Raw genomic sequence first — 17145 nt, forward strand, 5'->3', positions numbered from 1 at the left:
TCTCACACCTATTTAAGTTTTTTTATAAAGCCCCTTTTCCAGGTTCACCAAATCACCTGGAGAAGCATTCAGATAGCTATTACTTTTAAGATATTCTGACTTGAAGGTTGAATACTTTATAATTGTATCATTTGGACTTCTAGTCTCCCAAATATGTCATATCTCACACCTATTTAAGTTTTTTTTCTAAAGCCCCTTTTCCAGGTTCACCAAATCAACTGTAGAAGCAGTTTTGGAATACCAGATGCACAAAACGGATTACCCTATGCACAAAACGGATTACCCTGTGCACGAAACCAGTTTTGGAATACCAGATGCACGAAACGGACTACCCTGTGCGTGGACACTTAGAAAAAAAAACAGGAAATATGCGTTTTGACTGGGGTAACGTGTACTTGATGTACTGGAGGTATTTTTACTCATTTTTCTTACTTTTCCTGCCTGCCTGCTTTAAGTGCACAATGTGCGGGAAGGTCCAGGGATGTGTTTTGGAGGTACTTTACCCAGTAAATATGCGTTTTCACTGGGGTAACGTGTACTTGATGTACTGGAGGTATTTTTACTCATTTTTCTTACTTTTCCTGCCTGCTTTAAGTGCATACACTGCGGGTAGGTCCAGAGAGAATGAGAGTAGATGCAGTTCTATGTTAGATGTTCAGTCAAATGATTAGATACACTATTTGGCCTTTGTAAAGAGTGATAGTTTATTTAGGGTTGCATTCCTGCATCAACAAAGTGTTTCACATCACAGAATCACGATATTTTTCTGTCATAATGCCACCATCTGTTGATGGCTGATGCTTGAGTGCCTTCTTCTCCTCTCCTCTGAACCCGTCCTCTCAGGCAGCCAACTTCTGCTTCTTTCAGGACAGTGTCTGTGTTTCAAAAGAGGCAGACAGATGGACAGGGACACAGTGTTTAGTTTTTTTAATCTCCCCATATGAATTCAATATTACCTTTTAATGTCACTTCAAACCATAAGAGATAGATAATGTAGTAGAGAACCTATTTGAGCCCTGACCCAGCTCAGAAAACTGAAGGTGACCATTTTGAATGACAGCACAATGTCATTTCTGGGGACTTCAGGGTATTATCTTACTGACTTGCAGACTGACCCCAAGTCTCACTCAAGTAGGGAATTTTGAGAGTCAGATTAGATACAGTATTTGGCCTGGATTAAAGCAGAGGCCTTGCTGCATGTCCTGTAGGTCAATATGAGGAGATTATGCCTGCTAGAGGTGAGTCTTTTTGGATCCTGCAATACCTTTTTTTGTCCAAAAGATGGAGACAGGGCTCAATGGTGGAGACAGGGGAATTTTGGCTGTCATACTGCACACAGAGAGATGCACTCAATGAAGTAGATAAATACTTGCTTCTTGAGTTTGCGAAATAGGAACATCTGTTGATGGCTGATGCTTGAGTTTCTTCTTCTCCTCTCCTCTGAACCCGTCCTCTCAGGCAGCCAACTTCTACTTCTTTCAGGACAGTGTCTGTGTTTCAAAAGAGGCAGAGAGATGGACAGGGACACAGTGTTTAGTTTTTTTAATCTCCCCATATGAATTCAATATTACCTTTTCATGTCACTTCAAACCATAAGAGATAGATAATGTAATAGAGAACCTATATACCTAATTAAACCTTCATTTTTTAGCGCATTAAAGCCAATAACTTGAAAATTAAAGCAATTTCAAATGTGAAAACAGTCTCTGTGAAGTGAGAATGTGCCAGAGACTTTGTCAGACATGGAAATAGCCAGAGAAAAAAAGATGGCACCGTCAGTGAGAATGGTTTGACTTTAGAGTACTATAAATAGCTTTGGAATTCCTAGTCATACTTGGTAGCGTGTGGTCCATCTTCTGTCTTAAACAGGGGTTGATAATGAGGGCATGAGTCTCCGCTGGCCAAGTGCTATGGACATAGCAGGCTAAGGGACGACCCAGCACCCATTGGCCACGGCAGGCTGATGGGGCAGGTCTAGAAGGTGAGTATGTAATGAGTGGCCCTTGTAGCCAGTCTAGGGACAAAGGTTGGAACACAAACTGCTTTTTTTCCATTGCTTCCAAGACTTTTCTAGTGTGTATAATATATACACACACTATAAATGTGTGTCTCTGTGTGTGTGTGTGTGTGTGTGTGTGTGTGAGTGTACTCATGTCAAAAACTGCATCTTTAGAACAAACATTTAATCCACCTTTGTTACTCCTTTGCTTGAAAACAAAACATTTGACCTGATTCTATTTCTTTAATTATGTCTAGATTTCCTTCATTTTTTATTCAGGGTCATTTCTGAGAAAGTACTTTGTGTGAGTTCAGACGAGTGTTTTTGACTTAGCATCATGGGGTCACTTACCTGTGGTGTGCACTGTAAATCAGATGCTCTCGTAAAGAGGAGGGTAATTGTCTTTCCTCTCAGTTAGCAAAGGCCAGATCAGTGTCTCTTTTAACCCCTTCGTAACTGTTTAACTTGTCTTGAGGTCCTTCCAAGGACCTGCAAAACATTTGCATCAAGCAGCCTTACTAACCTTTAACTAATATTAATGAATAAACTCATCAACATCTGTCACAAAAGAGACAAAATGTGAAAGACAAAAACACTTATTTCAGCAATTATTTATTCTGTGTTTTATTCATGTCTGTATTAATACATTTATTTATTCATTCCTGTATTGATTTAAACATTTATTATTGCATTTATTTATACTTAAAAACAATTTCGTCCTCCACACACCCTTGTCAGCTCTTCTGTCTAATCAAAGGGATATACCTTTGTTTTCACGCTCTGAGCGAACGTTACTTTCCGTGGCCGAATGGTTAGCGTGACTGCACACAACGTAAACCTCCAATGCGCATGCGCAGATCATTGGGAAGCAGGGGTCGGAGGTTCGACTCCCGAGAGAACCTTTAATTGTGAAGGTCTCACCAGGTTCTGAGAAGGGAAGTAAATACAAAAGATTGCCTTTTGCTTCTTGTATGAATTAATAAAAGCGACAACTCGGGTCCTGTCCTGACTTCGTATCATACAATACACCCAAATATATGTAGCCACAAAACCCTGACCTGAAATAGGCACATTGATGCATTTTTGCTCAGTTTTGCAACCACTTGCAAGAAAAACTCCTCTGTCTAACAAAAACCTTGAATGAAAACCGATAGAGTCAAACCTCATGACATGATCACATGTTTCCTCTTGACAGGGAGCAGAGAGGGGAGGGGCTCTGGAGGCTGTATACAGCCGCCCCCCGTGTGGCCTGTGCGCCGTCACGCTTCCTTTGATTCCCTTTACATCCGATTGTTTTCGGCCCATACATGTAGCTGTATTATATCTACCGTGCACCAGTGCACCGCCAGTCTTCATTATATTAATTTCCGTCCACACAGGTAACCGTTTTACATGCGCCGTGCATACTGTGCACAATTCAGTCTGGAGTTTATTTTGGTCTGCCCACACAGGTAAATGTCGGGATGCAAACAGGGAGAGTGCAGAGCCTGAGACACCCATCCCCTCGAGGTTGGAGAGGAGGATCTGGTGGTTCACTGTGTCAAACGCCGCAGACAGGTCCAGGAGAATCAGGACAGAGGAGAGAGGGACGCTGTCACCGCAAGGAGGGCTGTCTCTGTCGAGTGACCCACCTTGAACGCGGACTGGTGGGGGTCCAAGAGGCTGTTCTGGTGGAGATAGGAAGACAGTTGGTTAAAGACAGCACGTTCCTGTGGTTTGGATAGAAAGGGTAGAAGAGAAACCGGTCTGACGTTCTTGACATGTGATGCTTCAGAGCTGTAGTGCTTTCAAAAAATACAAAAGTAAACTCACCGCAGACACAGGAGGTCAGGATGAAGAGCAGCAGGATCCTGCAGATCATCTTCTCCCTGTGAGAGGAGACAGAGGGGAAGAGTCACAAACACATCACCTGAAAACTCAGTTGTTAGATGAACATTTACGGTGAAATAAAAACTCACTTTATATCGGTATGCAAATCTATGACTGTGCATGTGTGCCAGACCAGTCTTCTTCCTTTTATATCCGATCTGCTCCGGCCACACTTGTAGCTGTTTTATAAGCGCGTGTGCCGTGCGCCCCGTGACTCTTTATTTGATTCCTTTTATATCCGTTTGTGTTATGCCCACAGAGGTAGCGGTTATATGTCGACCGTGCGCCGTGCGCCCCGTACGTCGTCTGGCCCGTGCGCCATCAGTCTTCATTTGATATCCGATTGTGTTCTGCCCTCTTGTTAAGACAAATTCCTCTGTCCAACTTAAAAGTTGCACGAAAAACTATAGCGTCAAACCTCATGACATGATCACATGTTTCTTACAGTTTCATTGAAAATATATATATGCAAATAGTTTTGAAGCACTGACTTGTAATGCAATATTATACTACCATATCATTGTCATTTATTGAATCATTTATTGTATTTTATTTAACAGATGGCATTTCTCTCTCAATCGTGACCAAACGGTCAGTTGGAACATGCATCAAACTAAAACACGTTTGTCAAAAATATGTAGAGGGATTCACAAATATGAATAAATCGCCACACTTTCAATCAGTTTTATGAGATAATTAACATTAAAATAATAAACTCACTATAATGCATGCTCAGCTGGAACTATTAACACCTAAGGGGGAAAGTCCATACGCTCCAGCTAAGGGAAAGGGCAGATGTGATACCTGGTGTGTACAGACACTGCGATGTGACTGCCTAATATGTTTGAAAGCTACGAAAACACGCTGAAAGGCTCTCCCGTTTCCTCACTATACTGTTGTTGGGGAAAATACAAATTTTTATAGTCATGTTTTTTTGTACCGTAAACCTTTACTGGTTTACGGTACATTCTCAGCCTTTTATGCTCTTAAAATACGTTTCAGGATTGGAAGAGGCCAAAAGTGGATTTTGTGAAAGTCAACATAGTTTCAGAAAACTGGCTCAGGGCAGTTGATTTCACAGTTTCATGATGTTTTCATTAGAACCTGCTTACCCACCTTTACTGGTTTACGGTACATTCTCAGCCTTTTATGCTCTTAAAATACGTTTCAGAGTTGGAAGAGGCCAAAAGTGGATTTTGTGAAAGTAAACAGCTTCCAAAAACTGGCTCAGGGCAGTTGATGTCACTTTTTCATGATGTTTTCATTACAACCTGCTTACCCACCTTTACTGGTTTACGGTACATTCTCAGCCTTTTCTGCTCTTAAAATACGTTTCAGGCTTGGAAGAGGCCAAAAGTGGATTTTGTGAAAGTCAACATAGTTTCAGAAAACTGGCTCAGGGCAGTTGATTTCACAGTTTCATGATGTTTTCATTACAACCTGCTTACCCACATTTACTGGTTCACGGTACATTCTCAGCCTTTTATGCTCTTAAAATACGTTTCAGACTTGGAAGAGGCCAAAAGTGGATTTTGTGAAAGTAAACAGCTTCCAAAAACTGGCTCAGGGCAGTTGATGTCACTTTTTCATGATGTTTTCATTACAACCTGCTTACCCACCTTTACTGGTTCACGGTACATTCTCAGCCTTTTATGCTCTTAAAATACGTTTCAGAGTTGGAAGAGGCCAAAAGTGGATTTTGTGAAAGTAAACAGCTTCCAAAAACTGGCTCAGGGCAGTTGATGTCACTGTTTCATGATGTTTTCATTACAACCTGCATCATTCATCTGCGGATCTTGCTGTTGTTGGGGAAAATACAAATTTTTATAGTCATGTTTTTTTGTACCGTAAACCTTTACTGGTTTACGGTACATTCTCAGCCTTTTATGCTCTTAAAATACGTTTCAGGCTTGGAAGAGGCCAAAAGTGGATTTTGTGAAAGTCACCATAGTTTCAGAAAACTGGCTCAGGTCAGTTGATTTCACAGTTTCATGATGTTTTCATTACAACCTGCTTACCCACCTTTACTGGTTTACGGTACATTCTCAGCCTTTCATGCTCTTAAAATACGTTTCAGAGTTGGAAGAGGCCAAAAGTGGATTTTGTGAAAGTAAACAGCTTCCAAAAACTGGCTCAGGGCAGTTGATGTCACTTTTTCATGATGTTTTCATTACAACCTGCTTACCCACCATTACTGGTTTACGGTACATTCTCAGCCTTTTATGCTCTTAAAATACGTTTCAGGCTTGGAAGAGGCCAAAAGTGGATTTTGTGAAAGTCAACATAGTTTCAGAAAACTGGCTCAGGTCAGTTGATTTCACAGTTTCATGATGTTTTCATTACAACCTGCTTACCCACCTTTACTGGTTTACGGTACATTCTCAGCCTTTCATGCTCTTAAAATACGTTTCAGAGTTGGAAGAGGCCAAAAGTGGATTTTGTGAAAGTAAACAGCTTCCAAAAACTGGCTCAGGGCAGTTGATGTCACTTTTTCATGATGTTTTCATTACAACCTGCTTACCCACCATTACTGGTTTACGGTACATTCTCAGCCTTTTATGCTCTTAAAATACGTTTCAGGCTTGGAAGAGGCCAAAAGTGGATTTTGTGAAAGTCAACATAGTTTCAGAAAACTGGCTCAGGGCAGTTGATTTCACTGTTTCATGATGTTTTCATTACAACCTGCTTACCCACCTTTACTGGTTTACGGTACATTCTCAGCCTTTTATGCTCTTAAAATACGTTTCAGACTTGGAAGAGGCCAAAAGTGGATTTTGTGAAAGTAACCAGCTTCCAAAAACTGGCTCAGGGCAGTTGATGTCACTTTTTCATGATGTTTTCATTACAACCTGCTTACCCACCTTTACTGGTTTACGGTACATTCTCAGCCTTTTCTGCTCTTAAAATAAGTTTCAGGCTTGGAAGAGGCCAAAAGTGGATTTTGTGAAAGTCAACATAGTTTCAGAAAACTGGCTCAGGGCAGTTGATTTCACTGTTTCATGATGTTTTCATTACAACCTGCATCATTCATCTGCGGATGTTGCTGTTGTTGGGGAAAATACAAATTTTTATAGTCATGTTTTATGTACGGTACATTCTCAGCCTTTTATGCTCTTAAAATACGTTTCAGGCTTGGAAGAGGCCAAAAGTGGATTTTGTGAAAGTCACCATAGTTTCAGAAAACTGGCTCAGGTCAGTTGATTTCACAGTTTCATGATGTTTTCATTAGAACCTGCTTACCCACCTTTACTGGTTTACGGTACATTCTCAGCCTTTTATGCTCTTAAAATACGTTTCAGGATTGGAAGAGGCCAAAAGTGGATTTTGTGAAAGTCACCATAGTTTCAGAAAACTGGCTCAGGTCAGTTGATTTCACAGTTTCATGATGTTTTCATTAGAACCTGCTTACCCACCTTTACTGGTTTACGGTACATTCTCAGCCTTTTATGCTCTTAAAATACGTTTCAGAGTTGGAAGAGGCCAAAAGTGGATTTTGTGAAAGTAAACAGCTTCCAAAAACTGGCTCAGGGCAGTTGATGTCACTTTTTCATGATGTTTTCATTACAACCTGCTTACCCACCTTTACTGGTTTACGGTACATTCTCAGCCTTTTATGCTCTTAAAATACGTTTCAGGCTTGGAAGAGGCCAAAAGTGGATTTTGTGAAAGTCAACATAGTTTCAGAAAACTGGCTCAGGGCAGTTGATTTCACTGTTTCATGATGTTTTCATTACAACCTGCTTACCCACCTTTACTGGTTTACGGTACATTCTCAGCCTTTTATGCTCTTAAAATACGTTTCAGACTTGGAAGAGGCCAAAAGTGGATTTTGTGAAAGTAACCAGCTTCCAAAAACTGGCTCAGGGCAGTTGATGTCACTTTTTCATGATGTTTTCATTACAACCTGCTTACCCACCTTTACTGGTTTACGGTACATTCTCAGCCTTTTCTGCTCTTAAAATAAGTTTCAGGCTTGGAAGAGGCCAAAAGTGGATTTTGTGAAAGTCAACATAGTTTCAGAAAACTGGCTCAGGGCAGTTGATTTCACTGTTTCATGATGTTTTCATTACAACCTGCATCATTCATCTGCGGATGTTGCTGTTGTTGGGGAAAATACAAATTTTTATAGTCATGTTTTATGTACGGTACATTCTCAGCCTTTTATGCTCTTAAAATACGTTTCAGGCTTGGAAGAGGCCAAAAGTGGATTTTGTGAAAGTCACCATAGTTTCAGAAAACTGGCTCAGGTCAGTTGATTTCACAGTTTCATGATGTTTTCATTAGAACCTGCTTACCCACCTTTACTGGTTTACGGTACATTCTCAGCCTTTTATGCTCTTAAAATACGTTTCAGGATTGGAAGAGGCCAAAAGTGGATTTTGTGAAAGTAAACAGCTTCCAAAAACTGGCTCAGGGCAGTTGATGTCACTTTTTCATGATGTTTTCATTACAACCTGCTTACCCACCTTTACTGGTTTACGGTACATTCTCAGCCTTTTCTGCTCTTAAAATACGTTTCAGGCTTGGAAGAGGCCAAAAGTGGATTTTGTGAAAGTCAACATAGTTTCAGAAAACTGGCTCAGGGCAGTTGATTTCACAGTTTCATGATGTTTTCATTAGAACCTGCTTACCCACCTTTACTGGTTTACGGTACATTCTCAGCCTTTTATGCTCTTAAAATACGTTTCAGAGTTGGAAGAGGCCAAAAGTGGATTTTGTGAAAGTAAACAGCTTCCAAAAACTGGCTCAGGGCAGTTGATGTCACTTTTTCATGATGTTTTCATTACAACCTGCTTACCCACCTTTACTGGTTTACGGTACATTCTCAGCCTTTTCTGCTCTTAAAATACGTTTCAGGCTTGGAAGAGGCCAAAAGTGGATTTTGTGAAAGTCAACATAGTTTCAGAAAACTGGCTCAGGGCAGTTGATTTCACAGTTTCATGATGTTTTCATTACAACCTGCTTACCCACATTTACTGGTTCACGGTACATTCTCAGCCTTTTATGCTCTTAAAATACGTTTCAGACTTGGAAGAGGCCAAAAGTGGATTTTGTGAAAGTAAACAGCTTCCAAAAACTGGCTCAGGGCAGTTGATGTCACTTTTTCATGATGTTTTCATTACAACCTGCTTACCCACCTTTACTGGTTCACGGTACATTCTCAGCCTTTTATGCTCTTAAAATACGTTTCAGACTTGGAAGAGGCCAAAAGTGGATTTTGTGAAAGTAAACAGCTTCCAAAAACTGGCTCAGGGCAGTTGATGTCACTGTTTCATGATGTTTTCATTACAACCTGCATCATTCATCTGCGGATGTTGCTGTTGTTGGGGAAAATACAAATTTTTATAGTCATGTTTTATGTACGGTACATTCTCAGCCTTTTATGCTCTTAAAATACGTTTCAGGCTTGGAAGAGGCCAAAAGTGGATTTTGTGAAAGTCACCATAGTTTCAGAAAACTGGCTCAGGTCAGTTGATTTCACAGTTTCATGATGTTTTCATTAGAACCTGCTTACCCACCTTTACTGGTTTACGGTACATTCTCAGCCTTTTATGCTCTTAAAATACGTTTCAGGATTGGAAGAGGCCAAAAGTGGATTTTGTGAAAGTCACCATAGTTTCAGAAAACTGGCTCAGGTCAGTTGATTTCACAGTTTCATGATGTTTTCATTAGAACCTGCTTACCCACCTTTACTGGTTTACGGTACATTCTCAGCCTTTTATGCTCTTAAAATACGTTTCAGAGTTGGAAGAGGCCAAAAGTGGATTTTGTGAAAGTAAACAGCTTCCAAAAACTGGCTCAGGGCAGTTGATGTCACTTTTTCATGATGTTTTCATTACAACCTGCTTACCCACCTTTACTGGTTTACGGTACATTCTCAGCCTTTTATGCTCTTAAAATACGTTTCAGGCTTGGAAGAGGCCAAAAGTGGATTTTGTGAAAGTCACCATAGTTTCAGAAAACTGGCTCAGGTCAGTTGATTTCACAGTTTCATGATGTTTTCATTACAACCTGCTTACCCACCTTTACTGGTTTACGGTACATTCTCAGCCTTTTATGCTCTTAAAATACGTTTCAGAGTTGGAAGAGGCCAAAAGTGGATTTTGTGAAAGTAAACAGCTTCCAAAAACTGGCTCAGGGCAGTTGATGTCACTTTTTCATGATGTTTTCATTACAACCTGCTTACCCACCATTACTGGTTTACGGTACATTCTCAGCCTTTTATGCTCTTAAAATACGTTTCAGGCTTGGAAGAGGCCAAAAGTGGATTTTGTGAAAGTCAACATAGTTTCAGAAAACTGGCTCAGGGCAGTTGATTTCACTGTTTCATGATGTTTTCATTACAACCTGCATCATTCATCTGCGGATGTTGCTGTTGTTGGGGAAAATACAAATTTTTATAGTCATGTTTTATGTACGGTACATTCTCAGCCTTTTATGCTCTTAAAATACGTTTCAGGCTTGGAAGAGGCCAAAAGTGGATTTTGTGAAAGTCACCATAGTTTCAGAAAACTGGCTCAGGTCAGTTGATTTCACAGTTTCATGATGTTTTCATTAGAACCTGCTTACCCACCTTTACTGGTTTACGGTACATTCTCAGCCTTTTCTGCTCTTAAAATACGTTTCAGGCTTGGAAGAGGCCAAAAGTGGATTTTGTGAAAGTCAACATAGTTTCAGAAAACTGGCTCAGGGCAGTTGATTTCACAGTTTCATGATGTTTTCATTAGAACCTGCTTACCCACCTTTACTGGTTTACGGTACATTCTCAGCCTTTTATGCTCTTAAAATACGTTTCAGAGTTGGAAGAGGCCAAAAGTGGATTTTGTGAAAGTAAACAGCTTCCAAAAACTGGCTCAGGGCAGTTGATGTCACTTTTTCATGATGTTTTCATTACAACCTGCTTACCCACCTTTACTGGTTTACGGTACATTCTCAGCCTTTTCTGCTCTTAAAATACGTTTCAGGCTTGGAAGAGGCCAAAAGTGGATTTTGTGAAAGTCAACATAGTTTCAGAAAACTGGCTCAGGGCAGTTGATTTCACAGTTTCATGATGTTTTCATTACAACCTGCTTACCCACATTTACTGGTTCACGGTACATTCTCAGCCTTTTATGCTCTTAAAATACGTTTCAGACTTGGAAGAGGCCAAAAGTGGATTTTGTGAAAGTAAACAGCTTCCAAAAACTGGCTCAGGGCAGTTGATGTCACTCTTTCATGATGTTTTCATTACAACCTGCTTACCCACCTTTACTGGTTTACGGTACATTCTCAGCCTTTTCTGCTCTTAAAATAAGTTTCAGGCTTGGAAGAGGCCAAAAGTGGATTTTGTGAAAGTCAACATAGTTTCAGAAAACTGGCTCAGGGCAGTTGATTTCACTGTTTCATGATGTTTTCATTACAACCTGCATCATTCATCTGCGGATGTTGCTGTTGTTGGGGAAAATACAAATTTTTATAGTCATGTTTTATGTACGGTACATTCTCAGCCTTTTATGCTCTTAAAATACGTTTCAGGCTTGGAAGAGGCCAAAAGTGGATTTTGTGAAAGTCAACATAGTTTCAGAAAACTGGCTCAGGGCAGTTGATTTCACAGTTTCATGATGTTTTCATTACAACCTGCTTACCCACCTTTACTGTTTCACGGTACATTCTCAGCCTTTTATACTCTTAAAATACGTTTCAGACTTGGAAGAGGCCAAAAGTGGATTTTGTGAAAGTAAACAGCTTCCAAAAACTGGCTCAGGGCAGTTGATGTCACTGTTTCATGATGTTTTCATTACAACCTGCATCATTCATCTGCGGATCTTGCTGTTGTTGGGGAAAATACAAATTTTTATAGTCATGTTTTTTTGTACCGTAAACCTTTACTGGTTTACGGTACATTCTCAGCCTTTTATGCTCTTAAAATATGTTTCAGGCTTGGAAGAGGTCAAAAGTGGATTTTGTGAAAGTCACCATAGTTTCAGAAAACTGGCTCAGGTCAGTTGATTTCACAGTTTCATGATGTTTTCATTACAACCTGCTTACCCACCTTTACTGGTTTACGGTACATTCTCAGCCTTTTATGCTCTTAAAATACGTTTCAGAGTTGGAAGAGGCCAAAAGTGGATTTTGTGAAAGTAAACAGCTTCCAAAAACTGGCTCAGGGCAGTTGATGTCACTTTTTCATGATGTTTTCATTACAACCTGCTTACCCACCATTACTGGTTTACGGTACATTCTCAGCCTTTTATGCTCTTAAAATACGTTTCAGGCTTGGAAGAGGCCAAAAGTGGATTTTGTGAAAGTCAACATAGTTTCAGAAAACTGGCTCAGGGCAGTTGATTTCACAGTTTCATGATGTTTTCATTACAACCTGCTTACCCACCTTTACTGGTTCACGGTACATTCTCAGCCTTTTATGCTCTTAAAATACGTTTCAGACTTGGAAGAGGCCAAAAGTGGATTTTGTGAAAGTAAACAGCTTCCAAAAACTGGCTCAGGGCAGTTGATGTCACTTTTTCATGATGTTTTCATTACAACCTGCTTACCCACCTTTACTGGTTCACGGTACATTCTCAGCCTTTTATGCTCTTAAAATACGTTTCAGACTTGGAAGAGGCCAAAAGTGGATTTTGTGAAAGTAAACAGCTTCCAAAAACTGGCTCAGGGCAGTTGATGTCACTGTTTCATGATGTTTTCATTACAACCTGCATCATTCATCTGCGGATCTTGCTGTTGTTGGGGAAAATACAAATTTTTATAGTCATGTTTTTTTGTACCGTAAACCTTTACTGGTTTACGGTACATTCTCAGCCTTTTATGCTCTTAAAATACGTTTCAGGCTTGGAAGAGGCCAAAAGTGGATTTTGTGAAAGTCACCATAGTTTCAGAAAACTGGCTCAGGTCAGTTGATTTCACAGTTTCATGATGTTTTCATTACAACCTGCTTACCCACCTTTACTGGTTTACGGTACATTCTCAGCCTTTTATGCTCTTAAAATACGTTTCAGAGTTGGAAGAGGCCAAAAGTGGATTTTGTGAAAGTAAACAGCTTCCAAAAACTGGCTCAGGGCAGTTGATGTCACTTTTTCATGATGTTTTCATTACAACCTGCTTACCCACCATTACTGGTTTACGGTACATTCTCAGCCTTTTCTGCTCTTAAAATAAGTTTCAGGCTTGGAAGAGGCCAAAAGTGGATTTTGTGAAAGTCAACATAGTTTCAGAAAACTGGCTCAGGGCAGTTGATTTCACTGTTTCATGATGTTTTCATTACAACCTGCTTACCCACCTTTACTGGTTTACGGTACATTCTCAGCCTTTTATGCTCTTAAAATACGTTTCAGACTTGGAAGAGGCCAAAAGTGGATTTTGTGAAAGTAACCAGCTTCCAAAAACTGGCTCAGGGCAGTTGATGTCACTTTTTCATGATGTTTTCATTACAACCTGCTTACCCACCTTTACTGGTTTACGGTACATTCTCAGCCTTTTCTGCTCTTAAAATAAGTTTCAGGCTTGGAAGAGGCCAAAAGTGGATTTTGTGAAAGTCAACATAGTTTCAGAAAACTGGCTCAGGGCAGTTGATTTCACTGTTTCATGATGTTTTCATTACAACCTGCATCATTCATCTGCGGATGTTGCTGTTGTTGGGGAAAATACAAATTTTTATAGTCATGTTTTATGTACGGTACATTCTCAGCCTTTTATGCTCTTAAAATACGTTTCAGGCTTGGAAGAGGCCAAAAGTGGATTTTGTGAAAGTCAACATAGTTTCAGAAAACTGGCTCAGGGCAGTTGATTTCACTGTTTCATGATGTTTTCATTACAACCTGCTTACCCACCTTTACTGGTTTACGGTACATTCTCAGCCTTTTATGCTCTTAAAATACGTTTCAGAGTTGGAAGAGGCCAAAAGTGGATTTTGTGAAAGTAAACAGCTTCCAAAAACTGGCTCAGGGCAGTTGATGTCACTTTTTCATGATGTTTTCATTACAACCTGCTTACCCACCATTACTGGTTTACGGTACATTCTCAGCCTTTTCTGCTCTTAAAATAAGTTTCAGGCTTGGAAGAGGCCAAAAGTGGATTTTGTGAAAGTCAACATAGTTTCAGAAAACTGGCTCAGGGCAGTTGATTTCACTGTTTCATGATGTTTTCATTACAACCTGCTTACCCACCTTTACTGGTTTACGGTACATTCTCAGCCTTTTATGCTCTTAAAATACGTTTCAGACTTGGAAGAGGCCAAAAGTGGATTTTGTGAAAGTAACCAGCTTCCAAAAACTGGCTCAGGGCAGTTGATGTCACTTTTTCATGATGTTTTCATTACAACCTGCTTACCCACCTTTACTGGTTTACGGTACATTCTCAGCCTTTTCTGCTCTTAAAATAAGTTTCAGGCTTGGAAGAGGCCAAAAGTGGATTTTGTGAAAGTCAACATAGTTTCAGAAAACTGGCTCAGGGCAGTTGATTTCACTGTTTCATGATGTTTTCATTACAACCTGCATCATTCATCTGCGGATGTTGCTGTTGTTGGGGAAAATACAAATTTTTATAGTCATGTTTTATGTACGGTACATTCTCAGCCTTTTATGCTCTTAAAATACGTTTCAGGCTTGGAAGAGGCCAAAAGTGGATTTTGTGAAAGTCAACATAGTTTCAGAAAACTGGCTCAGGGCAGTTGATTTCACTGTTTCATGATGTTTTCATTACAACCTGCTTACCCACCTTTACTGGTTTACGGTACATTCTCAGCCTTTTATGCTCTTAAAATACGTTTCAGACTTGGAAGAGGCCAAAAGTGGATTTTGTGAAAGTAACCAGCTTCCAAAAACTGGCTCAGGGCAGTTGATGTCACTTTTTCATGATGTTTTCATTACAACCTGCTTACCCACCTTTACTGGTTTACGGTACATTCTCAGCCTTTTCTGCTCTTAAAATAAGTTTCAGGCTTGGAAGAGGCCAAAAGTGGATTTCGTGAAAGTCAACATAGTTTCAGAAAACTGGCTCAGGGCAGTTGATTTCACTGTTTCATGATGTTTTCATTACAACCTGCTTACCCACCTTTACTGGTTTACGGTACATTCTCAGCCTTTTATGCTCTTAAAATATGTTTCAGGCTTGGAAGAGGCCAAAAGTGGATTTTGTGAAAGTCAACATAGTTTCAGAAAACTGGCTCAGGGCAGTTGATTTCACTGTTTCATGATGTTTTCATTACAAACTGCATCATTCATCTGCGGATCTTGCTGTTGTTGGGGAAAATACTAATTTTTATAGTCATGTTTCTTTGTACCGTAAACCTTTACTGGTTTACGGTACATTCTCAGCCTTTTATGTTCTTAAAATACGTTTCAGGCTTGGAAGAGGCCAAAAGTGGATTTTGAGAAAGTCAACATAGTTTCAAGGATTTTCTTCAAAAAACTGGCTCAGGACAGTTGATTTCACAGTTTCATGATGTTTTCACTATAACCTGCTTACCCACCTTTACTGGTTTACGGTACATTCTCAGCCTTTTATGTTCTTAAAATACGTTTCAGGCTTGGAAGAAGTGGATTTTGTGACAGTCAATATAGTTTCAAAGATTTTCTTCAACTAAAGTGGATTTTGTGAAAGTCAAAATACTTTCAAAGGTTTTCTTCAAAAATCTGGCTCTATTTCATGATGTTTGAACCTCATGATTACCCACCTTTACTGGTTTACGGTACATTCTCAGCCTTTCATGCTCTTAAAATACGTTTCAGGCTTGGAAGAGGCCAAAAGTGGATTTTGTGAAAGTAAACATAGTTTCAAGGATGTTCTTCAAAAAACTGGCTCAGGCAGGAAAGTGCTGAAAGCTGGTAGATATTCATGAACATGACATCAGACTGTTAAATCAACTGTGATGACGTAGTTTTTTGAAGAAAATCTTTGAAACTATGTTTACTTTCACAGAATCAACTTTTGGCCTCTTCCAAGTCTGAAATGTATTTTAAGAGCATAAAAGGCTGAGAATGTACCGTAAACCAGTAAAGGTGGGTAAGCAGGTTGTAATGAAAACATCATGAAACAGTGAAATCAACTGCCCTGAGCCAGTTTTTTAAAGAACATCCTTGAAACTATGTTGACTTTCACAAAATCCACTTTTGGCCTCTTTCAAGCCTGAAACGTATTTTAACAACATAAAAGGCTACATTAAACCAGTAAAGGTGGGTACGCATCAGGTTCTAATGAAAACATCATGAAACAATGAAATCAACTGCCCTGAGCCAGTTTTCTGAAACTATGTTGACTTTCACAAAATCCACTTTTGGCCTCTTCCAAGCCTGAAACGTATTTTAAGAGCATAAAAGGCTGAGAATGTACCGTAAACCAGTAACGGTGGGTAATCATCAGGTTCTAATGAAAACATCATGATACTGAACTGCCCTGAGCCAGTTTTTTGAAGAAAACCTTTGAAAATATTTTGATTGTCACTAAATCCACTTTTTTTTTTCTTCCAAGCCTGAAACATATTTTAAGAGCATAAAAGGCTAAGAATGTACCGTGAACCAATAAAGGTGTGTAAGAATCAGTTTCTATCGAAAACATCATGAAACAGTGAAATCAACTGCCCTGAGCCAGTTTTCTGAAACTATGTTGACTTTCCCAAAATCCACTTTTGGCCTCTTCCAAGTCTGAAACGTATTTTAAGAGCATAAAAGGCTGAGAATGTACCGTAAACCAGTAAAGGTGGGTAAGCAGGTTGTAATGAAAACATCATGAAACAGTGAAATGCACTGCCCTAAGCCAGTTTTTTAAAACTATGTTTACTTTCACAAAATCCACTTTTGGCCTCTTTCAAGCCTGAAACGTATTTTAACAACATAAAAGGCTACATTAAACCAGTAAAGGTAGGTACGCATCAGGTTCTAATGAAAACATCATGAAACAATGAAATCAACTGCCCTGAGCCAGTTTTTTGAAGAACATCCTTGAAACTATGTTGACTTTCACAAAATCCACTTTTGGCCTCTTCCAAGCCTGAAACGTATTTTAAGAACATAAAAGGCTACATTAAACCAGTAAAGGTGGGTAAGCATGTTGTAATGAAAACATCATGAAAGAGTGAAATCAACTGCCCTGAGACAGTTTTTTGAAGAAAATCTTTGAAACTATGTTGACTTTCACAAAATCCACTTTTGGCCTCTTCCAAGCCTGAAATGTATTTTAAGAACATAAAAGGCTACATTAAACCAGTAAAGGTACGCATCAGGTTCTAATGAAAACATCATGAAACAATGAAATCAACTGCCCTGAGCCAGTGTTTTGAAGAACAT

The sequence above is a fragment of the Anarhichas minor genome, unplaced genomic scaffold, assembly GCF_050575085.1.
Source record: "Anarhichas minor isolate MPS153535 unplaced genomic scaffold, ASM5057508v1 ptg000027l, whole genome shotgun sequence".
Classification (NCBI taxonomy): Eukaryota; Metazoa; Chordata; class Actinopteri; order Perciformes; family Anarhichadidae; genus Anarhichas; species Anarhichas minor.